General features: G+C 54.0%; 1 long non-coding RNA gene across 3 annotated transcripts; it reads left to right on the top strand.

Moving 5' to 3' along the window:
* The first annotated feature begins 239 nt into the window (after nucleotides 1-239).
* On the top strand, nucleotides 240-9152 carry LOC125179828 (uncharacterized). 3 transcript variants are annotated; one of them, XR_010826905.1, is made up of 4 exons: nucleotides 240-395; nucleotides 5699-6065; nucleotides 6173-6214; nucleotides 7748-9143. It is a non-coding gene; the product is annotated as an uncharacterized lncRNA (long non-coding RNA). The 3 variants fall into 3 exon arrangements; XR_010826912.1 differs by having other exon boundaries at nucleotides 6173-6230; XR_010826894.1 differs by having other exon boundaries at nucleotides 6173-9152.
* Nucleotides 9153-9358: the final 206 nt, after the last annotated feature.

The following is a 9358-nucleotide window of genomic DNA, read 5'->3' as shown; positions in this document are numbered from 1 at the left end:
GGTGCCGCTCGGTGAAAGCCCCGCAGGCTGCGAGGCAGCCGGTGGCCGGAGTCCGACTTGGGGCCGCCGCTCTTGTGCCAGCGGTGTCCCGAGTGTCCCGGTCCCCGCTGCCTTAGGATGGATGGGGTTAGGGCCGCCGAGGGGGAAAAGCAGAGCAAAGCCCTCCCGCCCCCCCCCCCCCCCCCGAGCTTGGCGCTTGGCTGTGAACTTTCCGCCGGGGTAAGTTCTCCTTTAAGAAAAGGAGCTGCTCCTTATGCATATTTAACGCCGGGTGTCTGCAGTGCCCAGATGACGCGGGGCTGGAGGCTCGCAGGCAGGACCTGAGCTGTAGGGGAAGTAAAGGAGCCACCCTTCACCCGCACCCTCTCGCTGGGAGCCCCTTGCTCTGAGCCCATGTAAGTCAGAACCGCGGGGCTGGGGGTGGGGGGGGGGGGCTCCCTGCAGGGCGATAAGGGGGCTCTTTGGTCATCCCCATCGCAAACCTGACAGTGCGCTGGAAGGCAGGACACCTCGGACTTTATTATTATCATTTGTTAGCATCGTTATTCTTATTTTCCTGGGGGCGCGGAGCCGAGCGCAGGAGGGAGGAGCCCCCAGGAGCATCCCCCCCGGAGCATCCCCCCGGGACCGAGAGTGCGGGATGAGGCCGGGCAGCCTCCCCCCGGTGGCCCTGTGCACTCCTGTATCCGTCCGGAATGCCAAAATTGCAGGGGAAGGTCAGCCGGGAGCTCTTCCCCCGCAGATCGAGTGGGATGGAGAAAAACTTCGGGTGCTGCGCTCTCGGCGGTTTCCTGCCTTTTAAAGTGAACTTGTTCGAGTGTGTCGCTCCCAATGCGGTTCAGTAGTTGTGCCTTCAAATTAAGTTGCTTTCTCGGTCCTCACTGGGAAAAGCAGACATGTGTCCTCAATTGTATAGCATAAAAAAAAAAAAAAAAAAAAAAAAAAAAGCCCTACTAGGTACTTTATGATTCCATCTGGAGAAATTAAAAGCCCAGAGCTGTAATGTTTATTCTTACATAGTTTACAAAAAAAAAAAAAAAAAGGGGGGGGGGGGGAAATGTGTGAGACACATGTCTCCAAATATAACCAAAGTGCTTTCCCTTCTGGTTAAAAAGTTGCATGCGAATGTTTTCATTTTAACACTCCCTGCCACCTGTACTTCGCAGGGAAACTTTTCCTGGCGTTAGCGGCGGAGCACCAATAGTACTTATTAATGGATTAATTATTATTATGGCTGCTGAATTGACTTAAAGTGCTTCGGAGGCCAAACTAATCCATGTTAATCAGTTACAATTAATTGTGTTTCAGCTGCTGTTTTAAACACAGTTTCCCAGAGAGGGGAGAGGAAGCTGCTCGTAGAAGGGGGGATGCTCCTGGGTTCCCCCCCTGCCCCTGGGGGTCTCTGAGACCGGCGCAGCCCATGCCCGGTGCCCGCATAGGGCTTGCGGGAAGGTGCGGGGCCAGCTTTGGTGCCAGGCTCCGGGTGCCGAAATCCGCTCAGAGCAGAGGCTGCGGAGCGAGGGGCACCTCCCGGAGGAGATTCCCCCCACCACCACCCCCCACCCCCCCAAGAGCTCGCATTGTGCAGAGGGCAGCAGAGGTGGGGGCTTGTCGTGCTCTGTTTGCTTGGCCGCTTCGGCCCGGGGCTTTTGCTTTGTCCGCGGAGAAAAGGAGGCAGCGGTGGGCAGGAGAGTCAAGGGGGGGAGAGGAGGGAGGGAAAAAAAAAAATCCCACAGGGGACAGCGGCGGCTGGGCTGGCCCAGCCGGGAAGGGAGCGAGCCGGGCCGGCTGGTGGCAGAGTTAGGCCAAGTTTGGGAAAGCCCCCCCCGAGGGTAGGGGGGCACGCACCGGTTTCCTGCACCCTGGGGGAACCGGCAGGCGGGGGGGGGGGGGGGCTTCCCCTCCGCTGCCAGGGAACGGGTTTTTCCCTAGGAATAACGCTTGCCCCCCCTCCAAGCTCTCTACCAAACTTTGGGACGGGGGAAGGAGGAGGGATGGAGAGGGGCCGGCGGCACCCGGGGGGCCCAGCCCCTCCAGGGGGTACACGAGGGGTCACCGGGGCCAGCTCGCACTCCCTAAAGAAAACTCTGCCCCGCTCCCAGCCCTAGCCTTCAAAACGATTGTTTTTTTCTTTCTTTTATGGGAGTCCACAAACTGAGAAACTACACTCCTCCCATCCCTCTCCATTCCCTCTGGAATTAGGTTGTTGGGATTCTTTTTTTTTTTTTTTTTTTCGGTTTGATTTTTTTTTTCATCTCCCACTCCGACTCTTTCTCAGGGATTCGCCCTCTTCTTCTTCTTATTTTTTTTTTCCCCACCCCGTTGACTCTGCTCAGCTTTTGCATAACACGGGCAAGCAAAGCACCAGCCAGCCCTCCCCTTCTACGTGCAGACGGACCTTTCCTGGAGAGCAGCAGACCAAAGAAGCAAAACAACTTTTACCTGCAAGGGAAAACAGTGTGCACCGCCAGCCCCCGCAGCTGTAATTCAATGGAAATGTGGGGAAGGGACGCATTTCTCCCGGGGAAAGGGGACAGACGAGGTGGCAGCGGGCGGCCGGGTGGGCAGGGCACCTCTCCCCTGCTCGTCACGCGTGGAATCGTTTCGTCCAGCTGGAGCGGCTCTTGGTCTTCTCCCAGGGGTGCAGGAAGCACAAAAGGAGGCTGCTTTTGATGAAGCACGCGTCTTAAGCAACTTTCTCCCTCCCTGTTTTTATTTCTTTCCTTCGGCTGCGGGGACGTTGGCGGCCCGAAAAAAAAACAAACAAACAAACAAAAAAAGCCACCCTTTTGCGTTTGTGCAGGCACTTTGTCGTCGGGGCAGCGCACCCGCATTAGATTATCGCCGGGGAATTTATTTGCATGCAGCTGCAAAGCCGCAACCCGGCTGCTGACCGCTGCGCATAAAGGGCTGCCGGGGCCGGCCCCTGCCCCGCCGCCGCGGCTCCCAGCGGGAGGGGGGCAGGATCCGGACCCCCCCTCCCTTCACCTCGCCCCGTGCTTTTTTATACTCCTGGCACAGCCCCGAGGGGTCCCGAGGCTGCAGGTGCGTGCGCCCCAGGGCCAAAAGGGGAGCTCGGCGGCCTTTTTGGAGGGCACCCCGAGAAAAGCTCCCCCAACGCGTGTATCCCAGGGAAAAGGATCTCCTAGGGCTGTTTACGGTGTCTTCAGACCTCCAGTCGTCCTGCTGGTCGTTTTTCCCCCTTACCCCCTCTCTGATGCTCAGACAAGCAAGCTGGTAACCTTTGGAGCAAGGGCTTTAGGCTCCGGCCACCTCTGCTACCTCCAGCCCCCTGGGGCAGCGTGGCGAGCATCCAGCACCTCTGCGTGTCTCCTCGGGCCTCCATCCACCTCGGGCTAGGTCGCCAAGTCTCCTTCACCTCTTCCTGGAGAGCCAGGAGGTCCCCCGGGCTCGGACCCCAAGGGGGAAAAAAGCCCCGAGAGGGGTCGGGGGGTCCCTCTCTGCGTTGCAGGATGGGGTCAGGGCAGCCCCCTCTCCATCCCCCTGCCCCGACCACAAGCAGGGGGCACCAGGGGCGGAGACCCCACTGTCACAGTGGTTTCGGCGGCCGGGAGGCAGCCTCCGGGGCTCGCCTCGTCCCGCAAGGCTCCCGTCCTCGCGTGGGAGCTGCGCGGAGCCCCCCGCGTGGGGCGGCCGCGGCGAGCCCCGGGGGCTGAAGCCGTGGGAGCTGGCAGGGGGGCAGAGAGCAGAGAAATGCGAGCAGGAGTGCGGGAGCGAAGCCTTTTGGCAGCCTCCGTGCGGAGAGGGGTGCGTGGGCATCTCCGCGGAGGGTGCCTGGGTTTGTTTGCCGGGGGTTTGGGACAGCTGCCGGAGGGGATCGTTCCTTCCCAGGAGATGCTTCCCTGTAGGGGCGTCGGGATGCAGCTGGAGGCCGAGGAACAAAGCGGGCATCTCCCGTCAAGGTGACTGACTGGTCCCCTTCCTTTGTTCCTGCCATTGTTAATGACGGGGCTCGCTCGGCTCCGGCCTCGGCCCTGCTGTACGCGGCGTTAACATCGCCTTGGCAGGGCAATTGAAAACCCCAAACCAAACCCCACCGCAACATCAAGGGCGTCAAGCCCAAGCCTAGCTCTTCAGGTAAAAGCTGCCTCTTCTGGGCCGCTGAGGATGGTGCTGTCACCTCGCCTGGGAGCCACAGAAATCCACCTACCATTCGTAAGATTAGGCACATCCATTTCCATCGGTAACACCTACGGGAGACACTAACGCCGTCCTTTAGCCCAAAAGAGCATTATTTGCAAATGCGCACTGCTAGAGCACGAGGAAACTCTCACCACGTTTAAAAAAAAAAAAAAAAAAAACCTAACAAAATTATTCCTTTAATTTCGGTCATCTAAACGTAGCAGTAAACCTGAGCGTTTATTGACTCATTTTCTTCTTCTCGAGGTAGCGGATGGTATTTAAAGTTCAACATTTCACACAGCTCCTTGTTTAGTTTAATTTCCCCGACAATCTAGGTGATTTCGGCAAACTGAGTTAAGAATTTTTGTACACATTTGGGTATGGATCTGCATAAAATAGAGAAGGCAGCAGAACTGGGGAGTGGATAATTTATTATTTTAGGAAGAGAAGGAAATGCATGTTTGCATGTGTGGGGGGGTGTGTGTGAGAGAGAGAGGGAGGGAGAAACAAATGGAGTGCCTTGCACCTTACATTTGGTCTGTGGCTTTAGCGTGGTCTCTGGAGCAAATATCTATTATATTTCTTTGAGAAATGTCCCACTCGGGCAGATGGGCCCCTGTTTTGAATGAGAGATCTAGAAGATGAAAGAAATGTATGTTACTCCAGCACAATTCTTCACCGAGCCATTTTTTCCCCCCCTCTTAGAAAGATTAGTTTCAGCTCTGCTTTCCTGGGCCCATTTTCTGTCGGGGCAGGGACATAATAATGATCAATGCCCAGCAGTTCTCATTTCTTTTGTACTTGGTAAATATTCAGGATGCCTTGAGCTTGGCGGGGAGGTGGAGAAGTGGACCCAAACTCAACCTCTGGTGTCCCCATCACCTGGCTTTAACCTGCAGCCACACAGAGGGGGAAAACCCCAAGGAAACAGAGAAAAACAGCCAAAAGAAACCCCAATCTGAAGCCTCCTACCACCAGGCACTTGCTTTTGGTATTTCAGCCTTGTGCTGGGCGAAGTGCTCTACCTGGCTTTATACGAGTAGCCCCGAGTGTACAGCAGCAGTGCTCCAGTTGGAAATGGAGCCTGGAGTTGTTGAGCAAACAGCCCCTGCTCGGCTGTAGCGCGCGCTCAATGCTCTACAGTCAGCTCGATGGAGCACTGGCAGGGAAGCATCACCAAGCATTTCCAAAACTAATAACAAAAAGGTTACTATATATAAAACGTTTCTACATCCCACACTGCCTCAAGTTGTTTAAATTTCGGTTTTCTGCACATAAATATAGCAGCCATGCGGTTCCCCATTAGCCAGCCCCTGCTTTTTTAAATCAATTCATTTCAATTTGAAAGGATGGCCCCTAACGCAAGACAGTCAACAATCCTTTGGCTTTCTACACTCAGCATGGACCTGGGGAAGAAATAGCGTCTGTCTTTGTCATTTAACACGCCTATTGCGGTGCCTTGACTTTGGGTTTTAGAGCAGGCCTACTCCCGACGAGGGCAGCAATCCCCAGCTGTTTTCGCCTTTCTAATCCATTTCCCCCCATCTCATCTTAGGCTCCCTCTGAGGAAAGACCAATTCTGCTGGCATCCCGCGTCTGGACTTTGGAGGGCATGGCAGAGCAGCTGGATCTGAAAGCACCATCCCCATAGGTAGAAATCCTCCTCCACACCACACACCTTTCAAGGAAGGCAACGAGGGGACACGTGGAGAGCCCAAACGTCTGGCATTGAGGAACTGAGATCCACCTTGCACTGCCCTGAAGGGAAGTTTGTTCCCAAACCGATTACGTTGTGGCGTTCAGTGCCGGTGTCAAATCGGTTCAAGCCATCCCAAGTGTAAAATAAAGATCTCCGCCCGGGTACGCCCGTCGTGCCAGTGAGCGTGTCTTGCTAACCTTCCTCTGTTTCCTCTGCCTTGAAGGTATCGAGCTGATGTAGCACTATCTTTTCACCCCACCAATGTACGCAATAGGAACAATTCAGGAAAGTTATGTTTAGCTTTTTTTTTTTTTTTTTTTTCCCTTGCAGCTGAAGAAATGCAAGCTATCAGAAACAAGCCTATGTTTGAAGGTACAGTTTTCAACACGTGAGTGGGAAACATATGTACTGGCACAATCCTGCTGCTCTGCAAGGGCTGCGTTCAGATTTTGGCTTTTAATCTCAACTCTGTTAGGGAGAGAGAGATGCAAAATGGAAGGAAGCGTGATTATTTGTGCTGTAGCCTTGTGATAGTCATCCTATAACCGTTGGGAAGAGAAGCAAAACACTCTGCTAGAGCTCTGGATGAGCCTGAGGTTCAGGGGGACTCGAGTCTTCGCAGGTTCTCACTTCACTGCCTTTCTTCCCTGAGTGTTTGTTATATGGGGTTCTTTTTTTTTGTCTGCTGTTCTACGTTTTAAACTGAGTAGAGGCTAAACCCTGCTGAGAGAGCAAGCTCCCTCCATCACAAACTCACGTTTGAAAACGTCTACCCCCCTTGACCACCCCCCTTCAAGCCATCCTCCCCTTTCAGGGGAGAAAAGAAAACCTCAAAAGAGAGCGAGAGAGAAGGGGGTTGGGAGGGGAGAGGGAGGGGAGACCCCCTGATTCCTCGGTGACCTGCACAGCTCGGACAGCCCTCCGAGTTCCCCTTCCCCTCCTGTGGACAAACCCCATTAGAAAAACACATGCCTGCACCTAAGCAACTTTTAATGTGGTTTGGGTTTTTACAATTCAGGTTATGTTTTAGCACTTTCAAGGGGTAAAAAAAAATATAAAATAAAGGTGGGGATGGGCATGGGGAGGGGAGGGGAGGGGAGAAAGTTTGGATTTAGCCTTTTGCTGCTGAAAAAGCACCATAAAATAAAAGAACACAGCCAAGAAGAAACTAAGCAAGCCCATCCCGAAGCCAGCCTTCGCCACGAGGGAGCTGAAGGCACACAATAGCACACAAAAAACAGCAGCTCCAACTCTTAATACCAGCACCCTGTGCTCACCGCCGTGCCGAAACACCCCGGCCTGTTCTTGGTGGTGCCCTTCAGAGCGGCCACCTTCCGTCTCCGCGTTGCGGCCTCCGTCCCCCCTGCCTGGGGACTTGAGGCTTGGCAGGAAAGTTTCTGCGCTGCTGCAGGCGTATATACACACACAGGGATCTATGTTATCCACACACATGCACACACAGCTTTATATATAGATACGCATGTAGGTGTAGAGTCTATGTTTAAATACTCCTATATATACACACACAGTCCTCCTAGGATGAGGTCATTCCACAAGATCTGGCTGCATCGAACGCCAAGATCTTATCTCCGCCGATCTAAGGAGCAACACAGACGACACGCTAGCAGAAGTGGAAAGAAATTTGGGAGACAAACATTCAACAAGGTGCCCCCGGAGGCCCCTCTGCCGCCCTCCCCAGCCCAAGAACCCACTCGCTCCTTGCATGAGCTGCACCCCGCAGCGTGGGGCTGAGCCCTCCTGCTGCACCTTGAAGTTTTTCCCCCCCTTTTTCTTTCTTTTTGCACCGATGCTCGCCTCCCTAACGCGCTGGTGGGCTGCAGCTTAATACATATATACATTTTTTCCCCCGTGGCTCCGAAAGTCTTGATGTTTTTTTGATTTCAGCAAACCGAAAACGGAAGGGGGGGGAGAGATGATGCTCGGCTGCGGGACTCCGAAAGGTTTCGCTTTCCAGCTATCAGCAGCGCCAGGAGACAGCTCCATTAAAAAAAAAGTAGTTTTCCACCGCTCTTGAAAAGCCGTTATTTTTTACATCGCTTTTAGGGAGATAGATTAACAAAACATCACATTTCAAGCCACTCTGATCTGTAATTAAACGGGGGAGCCGGTTTGTATTCTCCTATGGCTTTTACAGAAGTTGCAGTGATCCAAAGTCAGGTTGCTGTGTCAGAGTGGCATTTTTATTAATGAGAATACAAAAAGCTTGCATATTCTTAGCCCGGCTTGAATTTAGTTGCTAAGCAACCGCTGTATGGTAATTCATCCGCGAAATTTAAATCGGGGAGAAAGGATCGTGCGGTTTTTTGCTCAATGGGCGCCACGAGGAACACAACTTGTGGGACCCGCAGCAGCCGCCGCCGCCACCGAGCCGCCCGCCCGCCGCACCCCGGCACGGCCCCGGACCCACCGGGGCCTCCCCAAGGCCCTCAGGGGACGAGGACGGGGTTTGGGGTCGGGGTTGGGGTCGGGGTTGGGGCCGGGGAAGGGAGCGGCGGCCGCCCCGTCGGGGCTGCCCACGCGTGGGGCGCCCGCGAGCGGCCCCGGCCCCGAGGGGTCCCGGAGCGCCCCGGTGCCGCTGCTCGTTTGGCGGCGGGGAGGCCGGGAGGGAGGCTAGCCTCCCCTCGCTCAGGCCTTAACCCCTCCGCTTTTTGTCTCGCCAAAGCCTCTGTCGGGCAAAGGAGAAGGAAAAAAAAAAAAAAAATAAAGGAGGAAAAAAAAAAAAGAAAAAAGCAAAGCTCCCTACTGCTGTGTCATTGATACCACGGGGTCGCTCGCTCCCTTTCTTTTCGCCTTTCTCAAGCCTCCCATTGAAGGCTGCACCCGCTCAATTATCGCAAACTGCAACTGAAAATCCTGGTGGGCTCGCTGGCCATGTGCCTCCGCTGCCCTGAGCCATCCTCCTCGCCCCAGAAAGAGCGCTCCCCTCGCCCTACCTGGGCTCCTGGGGGCCTCGCCACCGCCTCCTCGCCTTAAATCCTTCCTTCCTCGCCCGCATCCGAGGCCAGGACTTGTTGCATCCCTTTTAGAGTTTGATTAATTACCCTGGAACTTAAGCAAACTACACTGCATGTGGCGAAGGAGCTCATGCCTACAGTGCTGTCCTGCAGCTGCCAGCCCCAGACGTGATTTTACGCTCTCGTGCGAGCTGGAACAAATAGGACTGTGCCTCTAAAGGGCTACCTGTGTAAATATATACAAGTAGCAGCTTGAAGGCGTCGATCATTTATTACAAAAATAAACGAATAAATACTACAACATGTTGTTGCTTTCAACAGGATAAATATTTTACAAATATATAATTAAAAAAATCGAATTGTTAGGATTATTTAAAATGTTACACTCATTGATAATGAAATTATCAGAACCGATTATTCCCTAAGCGTTCCATTTAAACCCGGCCGTACAAAACGAGTTGGGAGCATTGCAATGTGCAAACACGAGTCACTACATTAAAGCAGGAGGATTCTTTAGAGATCACTTCCGAGAGGAACCGCT

Source organism: Anser cygnoides, chromosome 1, assembly GCF_040182565.1.
Source record: "Anser cygnoides isolate HZ-2024a breed goose chromosome 1, Taihu_goose_T2T_genome, whole genome shotgun sequence".
Taxonomy (NCBI): Eukaryota; Metazoa; Chordata; class Aves; order Anseriformes; family Anatidae; genus Anser; species Anser cygnoides.
The sequence above is the reverse complement of the archived record's forward strand: the minus strand, read 5'-3'. Positions and strand labels throughout refer to the sequence as shown.